Here is a 13,306-nt window from a genome sequence, read left to right as displayed (position 1 = left end):
TTGATCCTTTGTGTTGTGTTTTCTTGTGGTATTGTGTTTATTTTGAGCCTATGTGGAGAAGTACCAACCCATAGCTTTAGAATAGAAACCTAGCACACATTTTAGAATTTTCGGGCTAGGCTTTACACCCTGGCCGAACATTGTCCTTGGGAACGAGCGCTCGCCGAAAGAGCAGGCCACTCACTCCTTAATCAATGTTATGTGGCGCAAGGTTTTAACAACCCTTTTCGTTAGATGGACCCTCGTAGAGTTCTCTAGTACTGCTTATATCGATAGGTCGTTTTTCATTATAGTAGGGATTCATGATGTCGGAGGATTCGAGCGAGCATACGAGGTAAGCAAACACTTACGAACACTTTCCTTAAAAGCGTGGGATATGTTAGTTGACTGACCACGTGTATGATATGAGCATGTCTACTTTTTGTAATAACTTGGTAACTGCTTTAATAACTATATGACAAGATGTATTGTATGACATGGTACACGGGTACGTGTAGAATAAGGGCCATGGGCTTACCATATAGACTTCATTCTATGGTTTTTTAAGGGTGAACCAGCTTTTTCTTAAAAAACCAATCATTAATTAGCGTCATTGATTGCGTTAATTATATTTCAAGAGCTTTCCATATATAAATTATTCAATAAATTAAGTATTATTAATGTCCGAATCAAATAAGAAAACAAATAATATAAATCAAACTATTATGTATTAACATGTTTAGTCAATTTAATATATATATTAATATGTTTAGGATTCTCCATATATATATATAACCGGTTTTTTCTTAAAAAATCGGTCATTAATTAGCGTCATTAATTGTGTTAACTATATTATAATCCATGTATTCTTCTTGTTAATTTTTTTCTTTATACTATTCATTTTAAATCATATATACTTATAAGAATAAAGATTTAATTTAATTTTTTTTATTTAAGAGGTGAGATATATTTTTATACGTATTTTTAACTTGTAATGAAAAATGATGTGTTTAAATTTTAAAATTAAATTATAATGAAGAATCTCGCGCATAGCGCAGGTTATAAGTTAGTTTCTATAATTACACAATCACACCGGAATCCTCGCATCTTGAGGATGATGTTGTATTGAACCAGCCTTAAGGCGCACCACTCATTTCGGTGCTAACCTTTAAATGCAAAATTCCCAAGACACCCCTAATAGTCCGATATTGTCTACATTTCCTCCTAGTGGGTGTTCTTGTTAACCCTTTGAACAATTTGAAATTTAAGCCATACTTGACATCTGAAACCCATTTGCATGCTCAAGACTTTGTTATTGAGCAATAGTATCACATTTTCCTTCAAACTACGAAGCAACCCTTCTACAACCCCACTAAGTTTCCATTTCAAACATCCCCATATTTTTCCGATTTCTCCTTGCATTTTCCTAACACTTAGGGGGAGATTTTTGTTTCTAAGACTAGGTCACCACTTTTGTAGTTAGATGAATTAAGGTTGCACTTAGAATTGATAGTTTTTGAGCCGATGCGAGATGATGACACAAACCAAAGTAAATGTTGCCGCTTCATCCTTCGCCGACCCGACCCGACCCTATCCCGTAGGACCTAAGCCCATCTTCAAGGAGCTCAGGATTCCGATTCTAACCCCGATTTTGAGATGGTGGAGGCAGAGGAGGAGGCTATTTTAGATGAGTCTTTGGCTCACAGTTCCGATGCTTCCGCCAAGGACAGCACCTACACGGATGAGGACAACGCCCGCCTTAGCTACGACGGCGATCTCTTTAGGGCCACCAAAGTAGGCGCACCGACATAACTCTCTCTACCGCAACCACAATATCATTGTAGAAAGGAGGATGGATGTGCCAAACGTGGGCTAGCTGCCATCGAAATAAGTTCGGGAGTTCTACGCGAGACTACATGCCTTTTAGCATGATAACTGGCTTGTATACCATGATTAGCTGAGTTCTTCCGGTCAAGAATCTCACTATTGTCACATAGGATAGGATTCTCTACCTTTACACCCTTTTGACTAGTAGCACGATTGACTACGAGCGCCACGAAAACTGAGGGCGGCACTAGGAGGGCACACAACTGATTGAGCCTCCTCGTACACGCCAGCGAACGACCTTGATCACGAGCGCATCTACAGCACGCTCAATGGACTTTAGGAGTCTGTAGGTAGTCTCACCTCAATGCTAGGGAAACTATTGATGGCTTTCCAGATGACATTCTAGGATCACTCCCACAAATTCACAGTCACTTGACAAGACCCCCGCTCAACGTGAGAGATTACGGCATTTGGAGCCCAAGTATCGACCTAGGAAGAGGGAGCCCTTGTACACAAGGCACCCCGAGTCGAAGATCAGTGAAGTGCAAACACCCTTGTTCGTAGGATGATTTCTATAGGCTTTTGATTGGTTAGTTATTCGTACATATTTTGCCATGCTTAGTGATGGCAATGTTGTATGTATGTGACTGTTTCTTTTCTTTTCTTTCTTTCCTTGGATTTAATTATGCATGTCTAAACCTTACTGATCTTTTTAAAACCATATGTTTCTTTTCAAACCGTTTTCTTCTATTCTAACTTTAAATTGTTTTAAAAACCCTCTCCGCCGAGAGGACCTTGTTTATTACTAAAACAAAATTTTGATGGTGAAATTCTTATAAGGGGGGGAGAGTGTAATACCCCGACTTTTTAATCGTTTTAAAAAGAGTTTTAACTCCTCACTCAAAAAGTTAATAGGCTTCTAATCTAGCCCAAAACAATAAACCCTAGACCCTCATTAATGGGCCCAAGCCCTTACGGCCTTTTTGCAAACAATAGCCCAAGACCACCCTCACTAGACGAGCGCTTGTCCAGGGGACCACACCGAGCATTTGTTTGAACCTCACGCCACCCTCGTGAAATTGTACTCTGAACTCTTTTGGCCTTTTGTGAACAGTACACGAGCACTCGACAGGGGACAACACGAGTGCTTGTTGACCATTTTTGGACCGCTAGGTTTTACCCACGCTTGCCACTTGCAAGTCTGACCCCTCTGAGCTATAGTACACGAGCGCTCGACCTTGTTGTGCAATGAGCGCTCGATCCTTTCCTGCTATTTTCCATTTTACCCTCAGTCTCTTCTCCTATAAATACCCCACACCCCATTCAACCCAGCCTTCAATTCTACCTTTGGAACCTTAAGAAAACCCTGTCATTTTGTCCCTTGAGTGTGTGAGGATTGTGAGTAACCTTGGAGAAGAGAGAAGCACCCTTGGGAGACTTGCTTGTTGAGGTAACCCCTTACACCCTCTTTGTGTTTTGTTGCTAGCTTCTTGATTTTCAATAGCTTAGTTGGTAATATCTAAAAGTTTAGAGCTTTCCAAGTGTTGTTTTGACTCTCTTAATGTTACGATTTTGAAAATGTTATGATACCGATTTTCGTAGAACGTTTTCAAAAAGCTTTCAACCCACCTTTATTTTCTTTGAAGTTGCTTGACAATATGTTTTGCACCTGAATGTGCCTATTTCTTAAAAGGAGGAAGAAGTGCTTTCAAAAGGCTTTTAAACACCTCCTTGATCCTTTGTGTTGTGTTTCCTTGTGGTACTTGTGTTTATTTTGAGCCTAGGAGGAGAAGTACCAACCCATAGCTTTAGAATAGAAACCTAGAACATATTTTAGGATTTTCGGGCTGGCATTTACTCCCTGGCCAAACGCTCGTCCTTTGGAACGAGCACTCGCCCAGAGAACAGGCAATGCTCCCCTTAATCCCTATTATATGGCGCAAGGTTTTAACAACACTTTACCTTTGATGGACCCTCGTAGAGTTCTCTAGTATTGCTTATAACGATAGGTTGTGTTTCATTATGGCAGGGATTCGTGATGTCGAAGGACTCGAGTGAGCATACGAGGCAAGTAAACACTTATGAACACTTTCTTTAAAAAGTTGGATATGTCAGTTGACTAGCCATGCGTATAGTATGAGCATGTCTACTTTTTGTAATAACTTGATAACTAGTTGAATAACTAGATGATAAGATGCATTGTATGATATTGTACACTGGTACATGCGGAATAATGGTCATGAGGTTAAAATATAGACTTTATTCTATGGTCAAATGTGTGTGTGGGCCTTGGATCCATGGTTTTCGTGACCAGTATAGCCATTGCCTAATGGTTGGTCACTACAGGACGTACATAACTAGTGGTGTGAGCCACCCAATGTCGGACTTAATCGTGCCACTAATGTTATGGACGGTAGCATACAATGGTCGGGGCACTGGCATTGTATTACAGGTCCTTCGGGACAGCGCTAACCCTGCTGAGAAGGGGTAATATTTCGGGTAGACCATACACGAGAGTTATGACCTATAAAGTACTATTTTTTCTGCATTAAAATAATTGGGCGATTGCCATCGGGAGTACACTACCCTTTATCAAACTAAACGATATTTTCAAAGGTGTATTAACAAAGGCAACACCTCTTTTAAATGTTTATCAAAACTGAACGGTTATTTTTGCTTAATAATAATGAAGTCATATCATACCTAATTGTAAGGCTTACTTACTAAGTCTTTTAACTTACGCTGTTATTACTCTTATAGGGAGCCTGTTACTAGGACTCAGGAGTGGCGTGGTTGCCACTACTGCTTTATCCTAAGATTCTTCATACAGTTATCAGGTTTGCCTTATATTATTATTAGTTGCTCCATGTCTTTACCTTTAAGGATTATACTTTTACTCTAATGTTTATAGATTTCTCAGATTTATTTCACCTTCCTATGCATTAACTCTGATAATGCTTAGAGGGGCGGTTCCCTATTTAGCAACTAGTTGGTTAAACTGTGGTAATTGCCAGTAACCCTGCCAGGCTGGCAAAGGTCAGTTTTGGAGGCGTTACAATAGTTCTCCTCCTGCGCGAGTCACACAAGATTACTCCCTACGCAAGTGCACTTGCCCTCCCATACACCTACCCAAACCATATTAGAACCAGTGTAGCAAGAAGAAAAAAAAAAAAACAAAAAACAAAAACAAAAACAAAAAAGCGATCCAAGTGGACCACATTGTGTGCGGCACACACAAAGTCAATGCGCCAACCTGATAACCGCCCAAGTGGGGTCATTTTCTTTTTTTTAACGCCCAAGTCAGCTCTGGTCCATTGTTGGCCCTTTTGAAGAAGAAGAGGTCCAAATGGACCACATCATGCGCGCCATGCGCGAATCAGGTTTGGTGTGCCAGCCTAATAATTGCCGAAGTGGGCTCATTTCTTTTGGTTTTTAGGCCAAAGTTGGCCCTAGCCCGTTGTTGGCGCTTTTCAAGTTCGGCTCTTTGTTAGCCCTGGCCCGTTGCGGCCCCTTTTATAGTTTGGCCCATTGTCGGCCCTTTTAAAATTTTGGCCTGTTGTCGGCCCTTCTGCATTCACCAATTACCATTGTTGGCCACCCGCCAACCGCCACCATCTATAGCCCATTCCCGGCCTCCGCCACTGCCATCGTCATCATTGTTTTTGATTTCAAACTCAAGATTCCAAAATCTTCCACCTTGAGTAGGGCTGGGCATGGGTCGGATCGGGGCGGGTATTGGGGGTACCCGCTACCCGACCCGCATGTTGTTGGTAGTAAAATATAGACTTGAGACCCAGCTAAAATGAGTAATATTTGCAGGATCTTGGGTGTTGCGGGGCAGGGTGGGTGCTGCGGGTTTGAGTGGTTTTGTCTTGACTCTTGGTTCCCATTCATGAAAGAGGTCTAGAGAGAGAAAAAAAACCTAGATCATGGTCTGTGGAGGTGGGAGCGGCACAGCAGCCCGTGGTCTGCGGAGGTGGAGCAGCGGCGCAGACGAGAGAGAGAAGCAGACGAGAGAAGGAGAGAGAGAGAGTCACTAACGAGAGAGAGAGAGAGAGAGAACAGACTAGAGAGAGAGAGACGAGAAAGAGAGAGAGAGAGCAAGAGAGGGAGAGAGCAGACGAGAGAGCAACAAGAGAGGGAGAGAGCAGACGAGAGAGAGAGAGAAATGGAGGCAAAATAGAGAGAGAGAGGGGATGAAGAAATTATTAGGGCTAGGTTTTTTACTTTATACTCAAGCGGGGCGGGGCAGGTCCCGTAGTTCCAAAATTTTTTAACCTGAAACCCGCCCCGCCCCGCACGGGTTGGAAGAAATCCAACCCGTTTTAGCAAAAAAAAAAAAACAAAAAAAATAAATCCGTGCAGATCGGGGAGGGTTGGGCAGGTATTTGCCCACCCCTAACCTTGAGTTTGAGGGGGGATGCTAGAATATATAGAAAATATATAATATTTTTTGTATATTCCAACATATATCAAATATTCTCTATTAAATGGTTGATTGTAATAAGGTATTGAGATTGTAATCAAATCAAGAGCATTCGATTTCTATACTTGTATTTATGCCTTACCCTATAAATATGGACCCTTGTATAGTAGACAAATCAAGTTAATGAGCACAATGTAGTCCTCAGAGGGTATTCCGAATGGTGGACGTAAGTGTCTAACATTGAACCACCCGTAAATCCTTGTGTTATTTTCTCTCTTTTGTTTCCACTTTCCGCCTCATCATTGTTTCAACAAATAATAAAAAAGTTGGTTCAATAATTGATTTAGACCTTGAACAAGAGACTAAAAAAACTTTGAATGAATTAGCTAATAAAATAGAAAGTATCACTTTTTATGGATCGAATACCCTTAGTGATAAGTAGATAGTGTGCTTAAAAAAAAAAAAAAAAAATCTCACTATTTCTGGAAGAGCTCCCCTTATAACTCTCGATCCCGTTCAAGACCTCATCTTCCTCTTTTCCTCTCCTCTCAATTCTGTTTTCCTCTCCAATGGACCTAGATGCTCTAATATCTCAGACAAAAGCTCTCTCTTGTGAGGACCCTTCCTCTCACTCTCTCTCTAGAACAAGTTTTAGATGAATGTCTACCTCTGGTTGGGCATATCATCTCTCAAAAAACGCACAACAACTAGTCTGTCAATGCAGCTGTAATCAAGGCTTGGGACTTTTCTGTTCCCTTTTCTTTTGCTGTTCTTGGCCCAAATAGGTTCCTGTTTAAGTGCACCAGACAGGAACATATTGACAAAATCTTCAAGCAAATCACATGGAATGTTAATGGTTCTTTATTAACCCTTCAAAGATGGTCTCCCACGGCTACAATGGGTCAGTCAACTTTCAACAAGTCTCCCTTCTGGATCCAAGTTCACGGGCTACCCTTGCTTAATATGTCCCTCAAGATCGCCATTGCCATTGGGAAATGACTGGGAACCCTCATCAAGGTGGAAGATGTCAGTGGTTCTAAAAATGACATTCAGAAGCTACCTCAGACTATTAGTTGAGATCGATGTGTGTCAACCTTTGAAACCAGGTTTCACCTTCCTAGCCTAACAACTTAAGCAATGTAAACACAACCATATTAACCCTTTGTCATACATCATTAAATCTAAACCAAAAGAAAACTGGGCCCAAACCTCAAGCTTGAACACAAGCCCATACCTCTCTAGTCTCCAACACACACACAAGCCGAATACCATTGGCAAAAGCCTCTCTTTCCCAAATAGCTTTAACCACCCAATCAAATTCCCCCGCCAAAAAAGCTCCCCAAAAATACTCAAAACATTCCAGGACCTCTCCTTATCCCCTCCGCAACACCAAATCAGTGAGACCATTCTTACCTGATAATAATCCCTTCCCACCCAGAATGCTTCACTGTTAAGAAAAAGAACTCGTCTCCCTGGAGTTCTTGCTCCCTTTAAAACATGCCCTAGTACCTCTCACTTAGAAGCTCTAAAACCAGAAGAGCTGGACACTCCTTATTCGATGGACTTCTCTCCAAGAACAGCTTCAAAGCTTCCTAATAGATCCATATTCAAAGCTGCCCACAAAGGGAAGAAGGTTTTATCCATTGCACCATCGGTTGAAGCGGGAAATGTCAACTCTATTGAATTAGGGGACCATGTTGTGTCCCCCAAAGGCTTAGGAAGATTCTTTCTTGGAACTGCAGAGGGTTAGGGCTTCATATTTCCAAAAATTCCCCAGCCATACACCACCCTCCTCTTTGCTGATGACCTTCTCATTTTCGGCAAAGCTACTTTCTTGGAAGCCTGCAGCATCAAATCCTACATGGTTAAATACTGTCATTAATTGGTCTGGCTAGTCCATCAATGAAAGCAAGGCTTCCATTAGGTTTAGCAAGAATACCAACCCCACTACCTCTTCCACCATCATAAGCAATCTTCCATACACCATTAATCCCAAAAATCAACACCATTAAAAAGACCTCACTGGATCATGCAACGGCTTGGAAGACCTCCTCTCTCACTATGAAAGAAGTTTGGTCTCGTCCTAATGTAGGTTCTTTCAAGATTAACTTTGACACTGCCATTAGAGACAAATTTTAGCCTAAGTAGCAGTGTGCATAGAGTCCAATGACAATCTAATCTTGTTAATGGAGTAGTTTGGTTTAACATTAAGACAAATTATTTTATCTCAAATAATGATCATAATCTACAAGACACAGTTAGGAGAAGAATAAAAACCATGGGTGTAGACATGAAAGAAAGCTCTCATGATTTATCAATGAGAAAATATGGGGGAAGTATTGATACCAATCATTCCTCTTTATCAATTCATTGAAAAAATAAATCCATGAATTAACAAGACTACCCCAAACATCTACAAAATATTTAGACAAAAATCTCTATTTTCTAGATAATAGAGTTTATAAGTGGATAAAAGATTTTCCTCATCAAGAAAACGATGATTGGGAAAAAATTTGCAAAAATAAGCTTTAATACTCTTGAGAATGCTAAAGAAGCAGACCTGCCAAGAGAATAAATAAAATTGCTTTTGTGATTATGCATATATGAAAGCTTTTTCTAGCTTTTTGGGAATTTCTAGTATGTATTTTTGTTAAGTTTTTTGGTACTTGTGTCTTCTCGGTACTTATATTCTGAATTGTTGTAAGTTCTTAGGAAATTTTATTGTGTTTTGTAGTCACTCACTCTTCCAGAAAAGAGTGATGTAAGGATGTATAAGGCATCTAGTTATTCTAGCACTTATTTTGTAAAAGAAAATCGTCTTCTTCCTACGTACTTTTCTCTTTTGAGTCCTCTCTTTTTCTTTTTCTTTTTTAATGTTTTTTCTGTAAATGGTATTGGAGCCACTTCACCTTTAAAAAACCTCAAAGTCTTTGTAAATTACTACTTGCAAGAGTCTGTAAACAAGTCCTTAAGGTACATTTGTATTTTACAGTAAATATATGCATATCAGTTTATCTTGTTCTATTGTGTTTCTTATCTTCTTAATTATTATTAGAGAAAAGTACACTTTACCCCCAAAGTTTGAGCCGATTTTCAATTCGACCTCAATGTTTCAATTTTTGCAATGTAACCCCTCAAAGTTTAAAATTTTTTCAATTCCGCCTCTCCATTAGTCGCTGCCGTCTTATCTGACGGAACTGTGATCACCAATCACTCTGATTTCTTCCCCAAAATGCCCTCAACCCCATCTTCTTCATCAAAGTTCATTCTCCTGCCATTTTTACGGTGCTTGGTCTTCATAGCAATTCATTTAATGGTCATATTGATATATGTTAATTTCACTGGGTTGCCAAATCTCCTTATATTGATCTTGCCTCTAATCGTTTTCCTGGGCTCCTTCCAAATTCCTTATCTAATCTACGGGTCACATGATCATAGTTCCGTCATATAAGACAGTAGAGACAAACGGAGAGGCGAAATTGAAAAAATTTTAAACTTTATTTTTGGGGGGGAGGGAGGGTATTGCAAAAATTAAAACATTAGAGGTGAAATTGAAAATCGGCTCAAACTTTGGGGCAATAAAGTGTACTTTTCCCTTATTGTTATTATATGTAGTTACATTTCTAGTTGAAGTAAAACCCATATGCATGTATTTGCTTCAAAACCCATATTTATTATTACTCATTTTTCTGCCAGTTAGGTGTATTGTGGCATTAGGGAATATGGTTTAGGCACCACGAAGTTTTAGGTACCAATTGCAGTCTAGAATGACATCATATAATAATGATGAGATAAAATATATTAGTTCATGGTTAGGAAATCATAGGGATGATTATAGACATATGTTGCATTAACACTCAAAAAAGAGTTGGTTAATATCCCAATACTTGAACAACGCAAGTATAAATGCATGTCAGACTTCGCGCCAGCAAGGCGTGGTGAGTCTCATATTCAAACAATTTGTACTTTAGATTTGTCGCATTGGATCTATAAAATTCTTGAAGAAAATTTTAGTAAAGATCCTTTAAAACTATGGTCGAAAAGCTCTCAATTCTATAGTTTAAAATTAAAAGATCCTAATGTCATAATTAGAGTTAAACCCATTATCTATACCAAAAAAGATATAGATGAATTTGATATCCAAATTAAAGAATTTCTTGATAAAAGGCTGATAGAAGAGACAAACGGTCCTCATTCAAGCCAAGCTTTTATGGTGAGAAACCATAGTGAGATTAAAACGGGAAAAGCTTGTATGGTAATCAACTATAAGAGGCTTAATGAACAATACAATTTGATGGATATTTTTATCTTCCGTAAATATGTTTTGGTTAATCAAACCAAAGGATCTAAGATATTTAGCAAGTTTGATTGTAAGTCAGAATTCTGACAAATACAGTTGACGGAAGAGTCTAAAGCCTTATTAGCTTTTTAGTACTCCTAGAGGACATTTCCATTGGAATGTTATGCTCTTCGGACCTAATAAGGCTCCTCATGTATTTCAAATATGGATCGATAAAAATTTTAAAGACCTTAAATATTTTTGTGTTGTGACGTCCCATATTGCCTGTGCATGGAAAAGATGATGTGTTTATATGGAATATACTCTCTCTAAATTGTATGAGGCCTTTTAGGAGTAAACCCAATAATAAAACCGTGCAGGCTTGTCCCAAAGAGGACAATATCATACCACTTGGAACATGTATGTTACATATGGTATCAGAGCCATAGCCCAGCCTGAGATGGGGGAGCGTGTACAAGCTTCATGGGGTTCGCCAGCGAGGACGCTGAGTCCTAAAAGGGGGTGATTGTGACGTCCCACATTGTCTGTGCATAGAAAATATGATGTGCTTATATGGAATATACTATTTCTAGATGATATGAGGCCTTTTAAGAGTAAACCCAATAATAAAACTGTGCGGGCTTAGCCCAAAGCAGACAATATCATACCACTTGGAGCAGGGGTGTTACATATGTAGTATACATAGATGCTATTCTTGTGTTTTTTAAAACAATAGAAGAACATAAGATATACCACCTTCAAATTATTTGTGAAAAATTCCGAATGGAATAATCCTTTTCCCAAATAAAATCGAGGTAGAAAAGGAATGTATAGAATTTTTAGGATTAGTTTTAAATCAATTGTGTTTAAAACTACAATAACATGTAATATCTAAAGTCACAGAATTTCCTGAAAAATTAGAAGACAAAAAACAATTGCAATATTTTTTAGGAAATCTTAATTATGGAAGAAATTTCATAAAAAAAAAAAAAAAATCTCTCTAAAAAAGAAAACATTTGATTGGAATAAAAATGATTCAGAATTGGTAAAACAAATAAAAAAATGAGATAAACTTACCCTTAAAACAAATGCGCCTGATAACTGTTGGGGATGTGTTTTAAAAGCAATACCAAAAAAATTATGGATTGAGTACGAACATCCTACACAGCAATGTCATTTAGGAATTAGAGCTAAAAAATACTATATTCTTAAAAAATTCCAAAAAGAAGAATTAGTATGTGGTTATAACTCTGGAAATTTTAAATCAAATGAACAGAATTATATCATATTTGAAAAAAGAACTTTTAGTTATTGAGTTATCAATAAAAAGTTTTCATATTTATGTTGCCCTTGATCGAAAACTTTACTATCAGAACAGATACTAAAGTTGTTAAAGATTTTATGACAATTAAAGGAAATATTATTGAAGGAAGAAGATTAAAATGGTACAATGCTATAGTGAAATACTTCTTTGAAGTTGAATTTATAAATGGTACTAATAATTTTGTTGTAGATTATCTTAGCAAAAACCAAAACCGAGGAACTGCTAAACAAGCAACTAATAGAAATTAAATTTTTGCAGGAATCCATAAACCCTCCCAAAACAGGGAGAATGGATCACTATAGCAAAAAAGGCTCTAAAAGCTTCAAATGAGCACCTAAGAAAGGTGTACGTTGTGTTTAAAGGTCTCCAACCAGGAATCTTTACATCATGGAAGCAGTGTCATTTCCAAATTAATGGTTTCAAAGGTGCCTGTTGCCTGTTACAAGGTGTATAATATGCTGGAGGAAGCTAAACAAGCTTTCTTTAACTCTATGGAATTGACGGGATCATATCAAGGAAAATCTAAACAAGGTTACTCGATGTTTGAACAGTCTAAACAAGACTTTTCAGATATTAAAGATTTTTACAATTCTGGAATCTCCAGAGATATGTACAATGAACTTAATGGCATTTGGAAATCCCAAATTTTAAACAAAAAGGGGAAATTCAGAAAGCATATGAGTTGTTTGGCAGAAAAAATATCTGACTGAAAAACAAAGGTGGGAAAATTCAAAAATCTGTATGTCAATCTCCTCAAACATATGAGATGGGACGAAGAAAAAAGTTTTCATATACCTTTTTTTTTTTTTTTTTTTGTATAATTAATATTATGGACATTGAGATTTTAGATCCAAAGCTTTAAAAATCCAGAAGAATCTTTTTGTTTGAAAAGGCAAAATGCTTACTTCCACATGATGTTCTTCAAATAGTTCAAGAAAAGCTTGAAGAACAAAAAATTCTTAACCTGCAGTCATCATGTTGTGCAAAAACCACGATCACAATTACGGCTAAATAAAGTGAGAACAATCACACACAAAACAATACCAAGATTTAAGTGGTTCCCTCAATGTGAGGTATGTCTACTGGCGGAGGCGATCACGAAGAAATTCACTATGAAAGATGGAGTACAAAAATATAGTAGAGAAAAAAAAAATCACACAGACCAAAAATCTCAATACACCCAAATCTCACTATCACACAATAGAGATTATTCTCAAAAGGAGAAAACAAAAGACAGGAATATAAACTCTTCTTCTTTTACTGGGATACGATGGCGGTTGGTCTCTTCTATTTTTCTCCCTCATTGTGCGGCTATTTCTCTCTTGTTTTCTTTGCTGCCCATCCTCCGTACGGCACGACTAAAAACCAAGAAGAATGGCTCTCTTTGATTTTCCACGTTGCTGGAAAAAACCACAAGAAGTTGCGCCACATGCATTAACTCCCAGCAGCCAACTCTTGAAGTGCGGCTCTG

Source organism: Corylus avellana, chromosome 3, assembly GCF_965113065.1.
Source record: "Corylus avellana chromosome 3, dhCorAvel1.hap1.2, whole genome shotgun sequence".
NCBI classification, from domain to species: domain Eukaryota; kingdom Viridiplantae; phylum Streptophyta; class Magnoliopsida; order Fagales; family Betulaceae; genus Corylus; species Corylus avellana.
This window is presented reverse-complemented; position numbering follows the sequence as displayed.